This window comes from Sminthopsis crassicaudata, chromosome 4 (assembly GCF_048593235.1).
Source record: "Sminthopsis crassicaudata isolate SCR6 chromosome 4, ASM4859323v1, whole genome shotgun sequence".
In the NCBI taxonomy this organism is placed as follows: Eukaryota; Metazoa; Chordata; class Mammalia; order Dasyuromorphia; family Dasyuridae; genus Sminthopsis; species Sminthopsis crassicaudata.
Window position 1 is genome coordinate 119,377,994 of NC_133620.1, and position 17,549 is coordinate 119,395,542.

The 17,549-nt window shown below is 36.4% G+C and overlaps 1 long non-coding RNA gene across 1 annotated transcript; it reads left to right on the forward strand.

The window, feature by feature from the left end:
* Positions 1-1,828: 1,828 nt before the first annotated feature.
* On the forward strand, positions 1,829-16,672 carry LOC141541094 (uncharacterized). The gene is made up of 3 exons (XR_012481655.1): positions 1,829-1,865; positions 5,117-5,194; positions 16,148-16,672. It is a non-coding gene; the product is annotated as an uncharacterized LOC141541094 (long non-coding RNA).
* The last annotated feature ends 877 nt before the right edge of the window (positions 16,673-17,549 follow it).

Genomic DNA, 17,549 nt, shown 5'->3' on the forward strand with positions numbered 1-17,549 from the left:
AATTGGTTTTCATACCTCAGAACGATAAATCAATATTTATTTGAAAATATCCATAAATAGTGTAATCACCCCTGAAGTACACTCAGAACACAAGAAGGAAAATAAATAGGAACCTCCCCCCCCAGCCTATAAAATCTGAAACCTTCACTGAGGGCAGCAGTGTGATGCTCCAGGCATAAGATACCTTGAGGGACAGACAACACTTCCAGGGATAAATTCTATAGTCTGAGAAAATCCCATCCAGACTCCTGGTTCCAACATAGTAAAGAGAAAAGGGAGTTTGTTTTGCAAATTGGAAGACCTGAATTCCAATATGAATTCTGTTGCCTATTTGCTGTGGGATCTTGGGCAAGTGACTTACATGCATCGGGCTCCTGTTTCCTTATCTGTAGGATGAGAATAATATCTGCCCTTCTTAATTCTTAAAACTGTAAAAATCTAATGAAGAGAGAGCTCCTGGACTTCAAATCCTAATCCCACATTTGAAAAGGCAACCACTTTGCCTGAGAGAAGGCACCCACGGAGAGAAATACCACACTGTCAGCGTGGTGAGAGTTCCTGAATCCTAGTTTTTGGAAGAGGACCTAAATTCCAGCTTCCTGGGTAGCATCAGAATCCACATCTGTGAAGAGAGGAGGTGAGGTCTTAGGCTATACGGTCTCATGATCACCTTGCAAGCAACCACAATTTTGAAGGATTGTGAAAATCAGACCACCAGGCCAAAACCACCAATTCTAATTTAAATGAAGCCGTCTTCATGGAAATGAAACATGGGACTAAGAGCTCAGCAAGCTGACCATGCTTTGTAGAGAGAGAAGAGGAATTCCTGGACTGTGTTTACCTATTAAATAGAGGGAAGATTCCTAGAATCTTATCTTATAGTAAGAGAAAAAGAGTTCTTGGGCAGTTTTAGCTTCTTGGCTCATGATCTAAAGCACAATTGGAGAGATAGGGCACAAAAGACCTTGACTTTGTGCCCTCTGCTCTTATTATGAATTATTCAGACAATGCATATTCTATAAGAAGGAGAAGGTTACTCTCTAGTAACACTAAGCAATGGGGATAGAATTGTCTAAGAATTTCCTGTTTAACAGCTCCAAGTGTGTTTCCCTTTAGAGAAGAGTCCAAACCATGAAGGTGGAAGCCTCTGTGAGTTTCTTTGGGGTTTCTGAGATTAGCTGGAATGGAAAGGCACTTCTCTGTCTAGCAACCCCCAAGTTCCTTTTCCTTCTGGAAAAAAAGAGGGCAAACCACAGGGTGGTGCTATGTGTCTGGAGGACTACAGGACCATGAGGAGAGGCAGGATTCACTGGAGAAGGAAGAGAATTATATCTATTGTTTGTGGGCTACTGTGAGTTTAGATACTTGTTCCCACCAATGTTTGTACAGGATTTAGGAATCCTTTTGCCTATATAACTGATAACCTAGGTTACATTTAAACCAGATTTTAAAATTCCCCAAAAGCAGCTCTGGATAGAAACAATATGAATCGAAGAGAGAGAGTGATAGTCACTCATACCTGCTGAGGGCAAACTCCCTTCTTTTTAGCTCAGATCTTGGCATGTTGGAGTCTAGGTAACATAATAAAGTATTCTATTCACTTAAAGACAGGTCTCCTCACAAGCAATAAGCCACACAAATGAGGTATTTGCATCCTTTGATTAGTTGAAATTAATCTAAATAGTCCTGTTCTAAAGTCAAACACTATCTTAGCCAGCAGAATCCTCACTTCCTTTTCATTATCATCACATATTGGTAATATTTAAACTCTGAATTACTGTGCTGAACACTATACAAAGCAAAAGCTTTGGTTGTAAAGCCTCCATGGATAAGTTCCAGAGCTAGCAAATGGTGGTATTTTCAAGGTAAGTGCTTTTCTTCTTCATTTCATCTTTCAACTCTAGGCTTTGCTTGGATCATCCCCCATGTCTGTTAATGTCTAGAATAACAACAGCATCTATATAGTACTTTAAGGCTTGCAAAGTACTTTACATATTTTATCTCATTTGATCCATAGAAGACCCAAAATTTACCACACCTGCCTCTTAAAATTCCTAACTCCTTTGGGAGCACCTTACTCCCCTCCTTATATATACTCAGTGATTCCATGAAAAATTTGTTTTTATTGCTCTTCTCACAACACTCTATCTCCTGATTCTTGGCTTTTTCACTAGTTACCCCTTATGCTTCTTTTTCATTCTCTTCCTCTTCCATTTCTTGGTTTCTCAGACTTCCTTTCAGTCACAGCTAAAAGCACATCTGCATAAAACCTTTCCTATTCCTCTTTAATCTTAGTTCCTACCCTCTGAAATTATCTCCACTGTATCATGTATATGTGTATTTGTCTCCCCCATTAGATTGGAGTTCCTTGACAGCTGAAACAATTTCTTATTTTTTATTGTATCTCTCACACTTAAGTTAGCACAGTGCCTGGCACATAGTAGGTGCTTGTTTAATAGCTGTTGGCTTATCTTAAATACTTATTGAAAATTTCTGGCAGCCAAGCAACAAGGTTTATTAGACACATACTATATGCTGAGTCCTTTCTTAAGTAAATGAAAGAAAGAGAAAAAAGAAAGGAAAGAAAAAAGGAAAAAGGGAGGGAGGGAAAGAAAGAGGGAGAAAGGAATGAAGAGAGGGAGGAAGAAAAGGAGGAAGGAATTGCATAGAATAGAACTGAATTGTGGTTCAGTTTTGCTAAATTCAACATCTTGCAGCTTAGGAGAAGGATTCACAAAAGAGCCATAGCTTTGGTCTTTGCCATAAATATAAGTATGGATAGTTGGAAAACATGCATGCTGCACTCCACTTTCAACTGCACAAGATTCCCCTATTCCCATTCTTTTCATTTGCACCAACAAGTTCTTTGGCAAAAGGACTTTCTAGCAAAACACCAGCTGCAAAGGGGTTCGGCTTAAAGGCTCAGCAGTTTTGTTTAAAACCTAGGGCACTCACTGCCTATCTCTTAAAGGCTCCTTTGTGAGAGCATAGAAGCCATTATTCAAAAACTTCTAACTTATTCCAAAGCTATCAACCAAATTAAGATCATTTATCTGGCTGGAGCAATCCAAGTACAGTACATCCATTGGGATGTGGGCTGACTGGAAGGAAATGTCCTGAGCCCAAAATGAAGGGATTCTGAGTCAGATCTGGGTAGATGGACATTACCCATATGAATGAATGAGTGTGGTCAAATAGGACTAGGGTGAAACATGAACTCATCTCATTGCAGTGAGGCCATTTTCATGGGAATGAAACATGGGACTGGCAGTTTGACAGCTCAACTATGAGATGAGAGCTACAGTGAATAGAAAAGACCATGGTCTTTGTTCCTAAGTGATTAACCATGCGGATGCAATTTGCATCTATACAACAATAGACAGCTGGGTGAAAAATGAGAAGTAGCCAATGATCCAGATGTTTCCAGACATGGCACCTTGAAGACCAAATATAAAACAGTTGGGTTCCCCCCACACACCCTCCTGCCAGTTTTTCAATGATAGCCTTAAAATTAGATATAGAAGAAAGGGTAACTTAAGGTCTACTGAAGATGTTCCTTAGGGGAAAAAAAAATTAGTTTGTGCTCATAGCCATCTGTATTTATCATTGACATCTGAACTTTCAAGGCCAGGAGCCCCATATGATCCATTCTCATTTTTTTCTAACCTAGTTACTAAAGAAATGTTGTATGGTTATATGCACGTACCTTCATTACAATTGGAAATTACTAGTCTGCTAAATTCAACATCATAAAAAGAAGCCAGATATGTGGCTGCCTCTCTGGCATAATGTTAGACTGGACAAAATTATTTCAATTTGTGTTTTATTTTTCTTTTACAATGGGGATAAAAATGTACAAATAGAAACTTACCAAAAATCTAAGTTACTATACTACTATTTAAAATTTAACATGTGAAAGTAGGGAAGAAGGACAGATGAAAAGAAGGTATTTGAGTTATTCAAGGCTTGGATATTAATTCTCCACATTATTCTCTTCATTTCCTATAGTATAGCACACTAGTTAGTTTTTATTGTCTATGACAATATGACAGTTTTCAGTATTAGAGACAATAGAATTCACATGGGGAAAACTCCAGAAATGTATCTGATTTATCCTCTTATAAGTAGGAAGTACAAAAAGTATAAATCCATGGAAGACTATGGACTGTGTGCAACTTATCTCATCTAGAAGGCAAGGGGAACAAAGTTCTATTCAGTTCTCCAGGAAGAAATGATTTTCCCTTTCTCAGATTACACAAAGCACTTTATAATATACTTTTATTGTGTCAGTCGTGCCTTCTAAGTGTCAAGCACTTACTAGCTACATGACCCTGGCAAGTAACTTAACCCCATTTGCCTCAATTTCCTCATTTGCCAATGAGCTGGAGAAGGAATTGGAGGGCTACTCCAATATCTTTGCCTAGAAAATTCTAAATTAGGTCATGAATAGTCAAACAAGGAAGAACAATAAATAACCAGCACTGCATAAACAAACAGAGAAAGGGAAAAGATAGTCCCTACCCTCAAGATATTTACAATCCAATTGAGGAAAATAACAGATTAAAAAAAAGCTGAAAAGTGCAAAGGAGGATTGGAGGAGGATACTTCCTGGGAGAATGATTTAGGAGCATGATGAAGTCCTATAGCCAGATGGGAAATAATAAGAGCACCTGGACACCCTCCTTAAATGGAAGATATGATGTCCACCTTCTACCTTCTCTAATCAAAGGGAGAGATGGATCCCAGTGGCAAGAGATAAGGAGGAGGTATGATTTTCAGAGATGATGTGATCTTGCAACAAGAGTTTCTGGAGACAATGAAGATCAGGAGAACAGCCAGGTAGGAAATAATGAGAATATATAACAATATATAATGTGAGTATGTATGTTTTTTATACTTGGAAGTTTGGTCTGAGAAAGGTTATCTCAGGGTCTGGTATCTTATCCTGCCAGGTGATCTTCAGAATTTTCCTAAGACAATTCAAATGGAAATGATTCAATTTCCTGCCATGGTGTTGGTATACAAAGCATATAACAATGAGGTCAGTACAACTGTTCTGTAGACCTTTAGTTTGATAATGAGTCTAATACCTCTCCTTTCCCATACTTTCCTTCAGAGTCTCCCAAACCCTGAGCCAGTTCTGGCAATGCATGTGTCCATCATCATGGACATCCCTGGAAAGGATACTGCCAAGGTAAATGAACTCATCCACAGAATTCAAAACTTCTCCATTTGCTGTAACTGGTGGTTCCACATATGGATCGTGTGGTACTGACTGAGGACCTGTGTTTTCTGGATGTTAATTGTTTGAATATTAAATGTATGTTTGCCAGAAAGATTATTTTATGGAGAACTCAAACAGGGCTTGCACTCACAAGGCTGTCAGAAAAAGTGATACAAGGACACTCTCAAAGACCCTCTTAAGAACTTGGAATTGATTTATGATATGGGAGACATCTCCCAATAACATGTGCCCTCATCAAAGAAGATGCTGTGCTCTGTGAGCAAAGCAGAATTGAATTAGCTCAGAAGATGTACACGATTAAAGAACCACTCCAAATATTCATAGGGACTATTCGTGTCCAATCTGAGGCAGAGCATTCCAAGCTTGTATTATTAGTCTGGTCATTCACAATTGGACCCACTGTAATTTGACTCATGATATAATGTAATATAGTAAAGCCATTTTGGTCCTCCTCAAGAATGAAGGACAACAATCAACCAACATGTGTGTATATATATATGTGTGTGTGCATGTATATGTGTATATAACTTATACACATGTGAATATACACATGTGTATTTACATACACATATACCTATGTTTGTATATACATGTGTGTGATGACCTCCCTGAGGTCACACAATTATTCATTTTTGTTTATGTATTCCCAATGCTTAGCATTACTCCTGCTTAAAAATAATAACAATGACATCTATATAGTGCTTTTTGGTTTGCAAAGTCTTTTGCATATTATCTCATTTAATCCATAGAAAACTGAATAAATGCTTGGTGAATTGAACTATTAAAACTCGCATTATGGCTTTTATATAGTATCATCTCTTAGTGTAGATAAAACTATTGATAGACAGTGAGCTCTATAACAGTACAAGGCCCATGTTCTAAAATTATCTTTGAATCTCTGATTAATGACAGGCACAATGGTTTTTCACACAGCAGGTGCTAAATAGATGATAATTAATGACAAAATGTAGGAATGAACAAATATATCATTCTTCACCCAGGTGGCTTTTCCAAACTGTATAGTCCCTAACCCTGGAGGCCTTGTATATGAGAAAGAAGGGACACAGGCAAATTTCATAGTGGGATGCATATCATCAAGAAAGGAGCTTTTTCCTTTGTTGACATAAACAAAAATTTAAAATTCTTTAAAAGATTCTAAGCTGTCCATTTTCTAGGACCACAAGGTCTATTGAAGACTATCATTTAGCTCTAGCATTCTCCAGTACCCGGTAATAATGATCCATGGACAATTTGCAACGTTGAACTTCCTTTCAGCTAAAAGCATAGCTATAACAATCTACAGATATTCTCAGACCTTTTCTAAGAATCCAGGAAGAGACCCTTATTCCTTTGCTGCTCAAGGAAAGGATCTTAAGAATCCTAGAGCATGACACCCTATCTGACTGGTGTTTAGAGTCAATATTTTAGAATGCCTTCAACAGAAGTGATACTCAAACTCTCTTTCCTCATGGCAGTCAGTCAATCAACAATGTAAAAGTATCTACTATTTATTGAATGCTATGTAATCATTGGAGATAAAGAAAAGCAAAAGGGAAAAAAAACATTCTCCCATCTCAAGGACTCACGGCCTAATGGGAGAGATGACATGCAAACATCTATGTACAAACATGATATAGAAATCATAAGTTGAAGGAATTCAGTAGAGAGAAGGCGCTGGTATTAAGGTAGAATCAGGGAGAGGCTTTTTGTAGCAGGTGGGTTTGGGGCTGAAAACTAACAAGAAGATGGAAATATAGGTTTGGGAGACAGCAAGAGAAAATGCCAGTGAAGGGATGGGGTGACTTGTTTGAGAAACAATAAAGAGGCCAACATCACCAAATCGTCCTGTACACAGAAAGGATTGGGAGAATAAGGTGTAAAACTGAAAAGATAGGAGAGGTCCAAGTTGTGAATGCCCAACAGAAGATTTATATTTATTCTTTTTTTTTTCTTTTGCTGAGGCAATTGGGGTTAAGTGACTTGCCCAGGGTCACACAGCTAGGAAGTGTTAAGTGTCTGAGACCAGACTTGAACTCTGGTCCTCCTGACTTCAGGGCTGGTGCTCTATCCACTGCACCACCTAGCTGCCTCTCTAAATTTTCTTTTATCTGCAATGACAGCATTCAAAATTTCAGGTCATATCTAGCAAAATTCATGGCATATTAATGTATTTCACATGATTTTGGAGTACCACTGTTTTCTATAGGCATTAAGTGAAAATGGTCTCCTTCCCAGGTCCATATTTTCCAAAAAGAGAGCTTACTTAATGCAAGAGCCAGAAATCTTAAGGAAGGGACTCCAGTGTTCTATAACAGGGAGTTTTGATTAAGAGAACCTGGTCTTGGCTAGACTTCCACTATACACTGGGTTGTACTATCAATGCAATGGCAGCTAACCCCATGCAAATAAAAGTTGAAAGTTTTGGGAACCAAAGTGGGAAAAGGTTTAAAAAAATCATACAATCTTGTGACATATTAGAGATCCGCAATATTATTTTTCTTTTAATGGGCAGCTACAGAGATAAGGTTTGTTTTTTATTCTATACAAAAGAATCTGAAATTGGGAATTACTCTGCTTCTTTGGGCATCAGGTTCCTCATTTCTAAAATAATAATAATAATAATGATAAAATTGGACTAAATGCCTTTAGGCTCCCTTACTTTTCCTCCTTTTATAAAACTTATATTAGATGTTGAAATTGTGATATGCTCTCTTTTGACCAGTTTCAAGACATTAGCAAGTTACATGAAATATGAAGGTAAGAATAGTTTTTTTAGTTAAGGCAGGCTTAAAGGGACCAGTCACTCTGCCCCAAACTGATTAAACCAAAAGCAAAAACTTCCCAGAAATAGGGAGGACACCTTGGAGATCATGTGCATCAGGAATCCCCAAATCATCTGGTTTATTCTTCAGGCATACCCAATCACCTTTAAGATATCCGATTCAATGTCACTGGGCACAGAAGAGGAGCACATTCATGGAAGACCTAAGAGAGTCTGTCTAAGAGGCTTTTGCTATTGGATAGATCAGAGGGATAGTTCTATGGCCTAAGGCAGGATATTCTGGCAATGGACATTTCAAAAACAAGCTTTAAAAATGCCTTTTAAATAATACAAGGGGATTGGGACTCTTCTTCCCTGGAGGTTCTTCCTCCTCCACCAATGCCCACATTCGCCTTCCCCCTCCCTATGTAAGGGATCATGATTGGCAGGTCCAGCTGATGTTACTGCTTCTAGTCTGGCCCCTTCCAGTACTCCTGACAGATGTTTTAATCTACTGTTTGAAGAATGACTTCTGCACAGCTCTGCTATTCTAACATCTGTTTCTGTTTAGAAAGACAGAGGCATTTCAAACTGCACTGGCTGTGCCACACACTGGGAATTGTTTAAACGGCAACCCAAGTTGCTTACATTACTCTATTACAGCAAGAGAAGGATTTACTGCAGTTAAGCTTGACATATTTTTAAGCTCTGTAAAATAGATCATTCATTAAAAAAGGCGAACAGTTTAGCTTCCTAAATACATCCTTTTAGAAAGGAGGTATTTACTTTATTAACTCATAAAAACATCTAGGGGGAAAAAGTAAAGCATCTAGAAGTATTCTGGTCTTGGCTCTCTTCTGAGTCTACTTAAATGATTGCTTTGCCAGTTATTATCCCCTGACTTTTCCACTTTCTCTTAATATTCTCAACACCCTGTGATTACTGTTACTCTAAACAGTACATGGCATATTACATGTCAGGAGATATTAGAGCATGATTTCCTGTTTGCGGTGGAGAGAGAAAGCACTACTTTTGAAATGCAAGAGGACGGGATGTTCTACCAGGCTTACAACAGAGCAGACTAATAGAGGATAACCAAGTTTCAATCTGCTGCTTTATGTACAAAGTGAATCCTTTCCCATGAGTTTTTATTCCTTTTTTCCTTTCTCCTTAATCAGTTGCCAAATTTTCTGTCTTCACAGCATTAACTCCTATTTCTCTCCTCTCCACTTATACTACTAGAACCCTAGTTCAGACACTTATCACCTCTCATATGGATAATTCTAATCATCTTCTGAGAGGCTTTTCTTCCTCCAGTCTTACATTCTCCAATTCATCTTCCACACACATTTTACCTTCCTAAGGAGCAAGTCTGACCATGCCCCTTCCCCTGGGCGTTCTAGTCCAGGAGTTCTTAAACTTTTTTTGTGTCATGAAATCCTTTGCAAATTGCTCTGCCCACTAAAATGTGAGCTCTTTGAGAAGGACAATTTTTACCTTTCTTTATAATCTTCATCATTTAAAACTGTACCTGAAACACAATAGTGTGTAACATATACTTATTCACTTTTATTGTTGACTTTGGAGGTCTGATGAAGCCTATGGACTACTTCTTATAATCATGGTCTTAAATGCATAAAATAAATTATTTAGATTTACAAAAGTAACCAATAATATTTAAATACAGTAATCAAATTAATTTTTTTAATTTCATAAACTCTAAATAAAGAACCCCTCCTCTAGACAATAATTCAAACTACTTTTTTTATAACAGCTTTTTATTTTTCAAAATAAATATGCAAAGATAATTTTCACCTTTGCAAAACCTTGTGTTCCGAATTTTTCTCCCTCTTTCATACTTCCCCTCCCCCAGACAGCAAGTAATCCAATAGAGATTAAAGAAGTACAATTCTTCTAAACATATTTCCACATTTATCATGCTGAGCAAGAAAAATCAGATCAAAAGGGGAAAAAATGAGAAAGAAAAAAAAGCAAATAAACAACAACAACAAAAGGGTGAAAATACTATATTGTGATCCACATTCAATATTCATAGTCCTTTCTCTGTATAAGGATGACTCTTTCCATCACAAATCTATTGGAATTGCCTTGAATCACTTCATTGTTGAAAAGAGCCAAGACTACACAAATACAAACTTCTTAATCCAGAATTTATGTCCTTTCCTTACTTGGTTCCAACCTAACTTTACACCTCATTTTTATAATTACTACACTTTATATACTCTACCTTTCAAAGAAACTAACCCACTAGCTGTTTCCTGAACTCAATATGGCATTTCCCATTTCCAGGTGTGCCATTTCCTATTCCCTCATCATCTCTGATTTTCAGAATCCTGATCTTCCTCCAAACTTAGTTCAAGTGCCATTTTCTTCATGAAGCTTTCCCTTATCACTTAAAGGACATTCTTTCTGAATAAATGTTACTAGAGCATTTTAACTATTCCCTCTTCCCACCATCATACTTTTTAGTACCCTTATATGTATACACATAATTTCTTCTTTAATCAAGTATAGCTCCTTAAGAGTGGGAATTGCCACATAACCCAATGCTTTGTCCATTGTTGTCAGTCATTTTTCAGTCATGTCCAACTCCTCATGACCCCAGTTAGGGTTTCCTTGAGAAAGATCCTAGAAAGGTTTGTCATTTCCTTCTCCAAATCATTTTATAGAAAAAAGAAACTGAGGTAAAAAATGGTTTAGTGGCTTGCCCAGGGTCACATAGTTAATAAGTATCTGAAGCCAGATCTGAACTCAGGACAATGAATCTTTCTGACTTAAGATCTGGCATTCTATCTACTGTGTCACCTAGCTGCCCCTCCTTTGTACATATTGCATAAGTGCCACACACATACTTAGCCACACTTATTTCTCCTTTTCTGAGTTAGTATAATTGTTATTTTCAAATAGTGTTTCATAATAGAAATTTTAATTGAGCAACATAAGGGTAGATGGTTTTGAGCCTTATGAACAGCAAAACTTAACTACAAGAGAATATTACAAAGGAGCCTTCTCTATGAGAAGGACTAGTTCATAGACAAAACCATTCAGCTATGTGGGTGGATCAAGCAATCACGTCAATTCTTTTGGGAATATAGTCTCTATTTCTATGTTTATAACAATGGTCCTATGAATAACAATGTAGGGGAGAACTTTAATTTATTAAATTTTTTAATGTGCTAGACAATTTTTGAATTTTTCTATTCTAAGGCTATATCATTTGATTCCCAACAAAAAAAAAAAAAAAGGAAAATGGAACTCAATATTTTCAACTGATAAGCATTATTTCCCCATTATCTTGGAAATATCTACGCATTGCAGGGGAGAACACACACATACACACCTTCATTGGTTCCATTTTATTGATACACACTTTTATTGAGTGAAAAGGAAAGACTGAAGAAAAAAAAAAGGGAAGTCAGAACACAGGCAAGCAGTATAGCTTTAAAAGTTTCATATTATTTATCATTATACTAAAAATGATCTGCACATAATTACATTTCATAAATAATCCTCCCTTTTGCATTTTATTTTGTTTTATGGAGATGCTTATTCTACTTAGTATATATTAGGTTCAGAATATTGTGGGAGGGGGCTCAATAGAAGTTAAGCGACTTATCCAGGGTCACACAACTAGGACGTATCTGAGGCCAAATTTGAACTCAGGTCATCCTGACTGTAGGGCAATGCTCTAACTACTATACCATCTAGATATCCCAATTTCAGAATTTTTAAAAAGAGAAAAGGAATGGTTGTGTTGTTGGTGGATGGTCAGTGAAGTAAAAAGACTGATGTGGGATCAGATTCTAGAGAATATCTATGAATATCAAATCAAAGGCTGATCTTTGAGAAAATGGGAATTAAATTAATAAGGCATATTACAGTTATATAATATTTTGATTCTTCTTTGCCATTTCTTTCAACTCTCACTTCATTCAAAAGGGTAGATATCAAAGCACTAAATATACAACCACCACCACCACTACTTTGGCCAGTCATTCAAATAGGATTTATAATGACACCCCTTTCAGCTTATTTAGTATGTACAGTATACTAATATACCCTTAATTTTTTTTAGATGTAATATAAAAAGCTACTTAAAGCCATAAATTTATTGACACTGTGTTCTAGTCTTAATACTACTAGGATTATATGACCTCATCCTGGCATGTCCAAAAGAATATAAAAGGGATCATAAGATCATTAATGATTTTTTAAAATAATAGCTTTTTATTTTCAAAATATACACAGATAGTTTTCAACATTCACCACTGCAAAATCTTGTGTTCCAAATGTTTTTCTCCCTTCTTTCCTCCTGTCCTCTCCCCTAGACAGCAAGTAATCTCATATATGTTAAACATGTATATTTCTTCAATACATATTTCCACAACTGTTGTGCTGCACAAGAAAAATCAGATCATTAATGATTAATGGCAGCAGCTAGGTACACAGTGCTGTGTTGGAATTAGAATGAGGAAGACCTGAGTTCAAGCCCTGTCTCAAGACACTTAGCAACTACATCATTATGGAGAAAATCTCTCTCCTAGCTTACTAAATTAGGTCAATGCTAGCCCATTAACCTCTCAGTATCACCACAAATGTAAATATCAGTATCAACATCATCAATAGCTATTTTTTACATAATACTTTAAGGTTTGTAAAGCACCTTACAAATATAATCTCACTCTATCTTCACAACAGCTGAGTGAAGAAAGTGCTACTCTTATCCCCATTTAACAGATGGGGAAACTGAAACAAAGATAAAGTGACTTATTTAGTCACACAACTCATTTCTAAGGACAGATTTGAATTTAGGGTTTCTTTATTCCAGATCCAATACTCTATCTACTGTACTACCTCGCTGTGTCTCTTAACCTCCATTTCTTCATATGTAAATTGGGAATATGTTAAAACCATGATGGGAAAAGTTGAGATTTGGAAGGGATAACTGTAGATAAGAACATGGATATCCTGGACTTCCAAGTGTTTAGGCTGGATTATTACACTGTGTGTCTTAGCACAAAGGAAAACGAAAGAGGCAGGCAAGAGTTCTTTGTAGCATAATAGTACATTGCTGAGCAGAGTGGTCATCTCAAAGGCTTTCCTTATGTGTTCCCATGGATTGTATATGATAGTGGAAAATTAAACAGGAATTTTCAGGAGCGTTTTGCAGAAGCCACAGATAACACTCAAAAGTTAGTTGATGACACAGAAAAAGTTTAAAAACTCAGAAATTCAGGATTGTTATTTTAAAAAAAAGGCATTCTTGTAAACTCTGGCATCATACCAGAAAATATTAAGTCCTTATATGATTTCCTAAAGGAAAGGGTTTACCCCCTACAAATTTGTAAGGATTTTCCAGACTATGAGAGTACCCCCTTAATCCCAACTATGTAAAAAGGATAACTGTACTATGCAGAGGAAATCTCAGAGTAGGAAAGAATTTAATATTTTTTAGGGTTATTGGCAATTAAAAGCTATTTTTCTATTTCACAGGTCAAGAGCCCTGCCCGCTTAATTTTGCTAATAGTATCATACATCTAAGATCCAAAGAGGGAAGAAGTGGGAGATGTGTGACCCTACTTCACTGTGTACTCTTTTTTTTTTCCTGAGACTGGGGTTGTGACTTGCCCAGGGTCACACAGTTAAGTGTCTGAGACCAGATTTGAACTCGGGTCCTCCTGAATTCAAGGCTGGTGCTCTATCCACTGCACCACCTAGCTGCCCCACTGTGTACTCTTGATGGGGACTTAGCAAGATCCCACAAAGATGTCTCCTTGCTTACTAAGTTAGGTCAGTACTAGCCCATTAACTTCTCAGTGTCATCACATATATAAAGATAGTTGCATTATTATATCATTATTATAGCATAATGTTGCATCATTGGATCAAGTTGTGTAGCGTTCTCTTGTTTTTTTGTTTGTTTGTTTGTTTTTTGTTTTTTTATAAGTGAGATTTTCTTTTTTTTTCCATTGTCCCAAAGAGTTTGGTATTACAGAAAACATTGCCCCCAAACTCCTAAATATCTTCTCAAGGCCTATCAGAACTAGGTAGAGAGACTGAACTTTCAAAAACTGTCTGCTTTTGATGCAGAGATCTCACTATGGGAATCTTCTGTCCTTCGACCCAAGGAGGTCAAACTCAGAAGCAAATCCAATATGGACAAAAATATTCATAGCAGCACTTTTTGCAATAGCAAAAAAATAAAAACAAGTTGGCTGCTCCTTGTTTGAAAAAATAAATGAATAAACTATGGTAAATGAATGCAATAAAAAATTGTAGAATAAGAAATGAAGAATAAGAATTCAGAGACTCAGAAATATTTGTGTGAAATGATAGAATAAATTGAGCTGAAGAGGGGAAACTATTTAAATTGATTGCATCAAGATAAAATAGAAAGATCATTAAAAGGAAGTAAAACTTGGAGCAATTAAAAAAATTGGTCTAAAAAAATAAAGAAACACACCTCCTTCCCCCCCCCCCAGAATCAAGAGACATTGGCAAAGTTATTCTGGATCTCAGTTTCCTCATCTATAAAATGAAGGGGTTAGAGTGGATCAAATATTATTGACCTGGGGTTCATAGATCTTCAAAAGATTTGTGAATTTCAGGAGGTCCATAAAATTCAATAAAAAGCTATTTTGTAAATAGTTTTATTGTAAAAGAATCATTTTATTTTTTATTCTGTTCTATATATTTAAAAATATTATCCTAAGAAAGGCACCATAAGCTTCATTAGTCCACCAAAGGGGTTCATGACACAAAAAGATTAAGAACTCCTGAACTAGATAGATCAAGAATATAGATGTCTACTCTAGAGCTACAGTCCTATGATCCTATAACTATTGGAAAAGAATCTTGTATTCATTGATAGATTTGGTCATAGTTTTCAGGTGTTTTGGAAAGGTTCATAATTCAGGTTTCAAACAAGGCAAGAATTATATTGTCTGAACCATGTATTAACCAATCTTAAATTACTTAATCTGAGACATTCATGCCCACTAGGTTAATAGAATGTTTTCCTGCCCTCTGACTGTCAATCAGTCAATACACACACCAGGCACTGTGTTAAATCCTGGGGAATACATGGAGACAAAAGGTAGCCCTCAAGGAGATCACAATCTAATGGGGGACACAACAAGCAAACAAATCTGTACAAATAAATACAGGATATTTGTACAGGATAAATAGGAAATAATAAAAAAAAAAAAGAAAAAGAAGAAATTTACACAATAACTTCATTGTATATTTAAAAGGAATTGCAGCTTGTACATAACAGATTTGCAATTTCATTGAAATCATCCTTTTTATTACACTATGTTATAGAAATGCTGGCTTTATTCCATATATTAAAAGCAAAATTTTAAAAAAGCATGACCCATTAATCAGATCTACTAGTCAGTCAAGTATTTTGACAACTACTATGAGAACTGGCATGTTATGTTACTTGGGAAACTTTCAAAATAAATATCAAAACCCCACCTGATTTCCAAAGAGAAGTAGAAGACAGCAGCTATTCAGCTGAACCTTAGATAAAATTCATGAGCCAGAACCACATATTCTACTCTTTAGAAGACTTCTTCTATTGACTCTCATTTCTAAGAAATCAAGCCATTCTCCAATTGATAAATGGTCAAAGGATATGAACAGACAATTCTCAGACGAAGAAATTGAAACTAGCCATATGAAAAGATGCTCCAAGTCATTATTGATCAGAGAAATGCAAATTAAGACAACTCTGAGATACCACTACATACCTGTCAGATTGGTGAGAATAACAGGGAAAGATAATACGCAATGTTGGAGGGGATGTGGGACAATTGGGACACTGATACATTGTTGGTGGAATTGTGAATACATCCAGACATTCTGGAGGGCAGTTTGGAACTATGCTTTAAAAGTTACTAAATTGTGCATATCCTTTGATCCAGCAGTGTTACTACTGGGCTTATATCCCAAAGAGATCTTAAAGGTGGGAAAGGGACCTGTATGTGCAAGAATGTCTGTGGCAGCCCTCTTTGTAGTGGTCAGAAACTGGAAAATGAATGGATGCCCATCAATTGGAGAATGGCTGAATAAATTGTTGTATAGAAATGTTATGGAATATTATTGTATGATTTCAGAAAGGCCTGGAGAGCTTTACATGAACTGATGCTAAGTGAAATGAGCAGGACCAGGAGATCATTATATACTTCAACAACAATACTATATGATGATCAATTCTGATGGACTTGGCCCTCTTCAACAATGAGATGAACCAAATCAGTTCCAGTAGAGCAGTAATTAACTGAATTCAGCTACACCCAGCGAAAGAACTCTGGGAGATGATTATGAACCCCTACATAGAATTCACAATCCCTCTATTTTTTTTCCACCTGCATTTTTTATTTCCTTCGCAGATTAATTGTACATTATTTCAAAGTCCGATTCTTTTTGTACAATAAAATAACTGTTTGGACTGTATACATATATTGTATTTAACTTATACTTTAACATATTTAACATGTATTGGTCAACCTGCCATCTGGGGGAAGGAGGGGAAAAGTTGGAACAAAAGGTTTTGCAATTGTCAATGCTGAAAAATTACCATGCATATATCTTGTAAATAAAAAGCTATAATAAAAAAAAAAGAAGAAGAAGACTTCTTCTAAAAGAACAATAAAAATAAAGTTGACCTGAGATTTTCACTTTTTTTCAAATTATGTTCATGTATCTATATGGTAGTATTTAGTGTATATCCATATTTGGACCTAAGTTGTATTTTTCACAGAAATGGGGGTTAGTTAGTTAAATGCCACTGTGAGTCTTCTGGATCAGTGGTCCTCAAACTTCTTAAATAAGGGGCCAGTTCACTGTCCCTTAGACTGTGGGAGGGCCGGACTATTGTAAAAACAAAAACTCATACTCTGTCTCCGCCCCTCAGCCCATATGCCATAACCTTCGGGCCTCAAAAAAAAAAAAGCAGCCGTATTTGGCCCGCAGGCCGTAGTTTGAGAACCCCTGTTTTAGATTGTGCTTAAAATCATTTTTCTAGCCAATTTTCTGTTACTATAAATGCCTATTTGACTTCTCCCTTAATTATCTTTAATAAAGTTCATATGTCACATGTAAAAAATAGTGCCTAATAGGAAATTGGAAATGTGGGGCTGAAGTTCAAGGCAGAGCCTGGGATTGATTATATAGATCTGGGAGCCATATATAGATACATATAATAATTAAAATACATGGAAGCTGATAAAACTACTAAGAAACAAAGAAAAAACTAAGGCGCCCCAATTAGAGAGAGACTTATGGAATATCCATATTAAGGGAGTATGATACGGATTATAAACCAGACTAAATGACTGAAAACAGGTAGGAGAACCAGTAGACAGCAGTATCACAAAAATTCGAACTAGTATCCAGGAAATAATATCCAGGAAGGCATAATGATTGATAGTGTCAGAGGCTGCAGAGGTCAAGGACAAGATAGGAAAGCCCCAAATTTAGTTATCAAAAGACATTATTGGTAATATTAAAGAACAC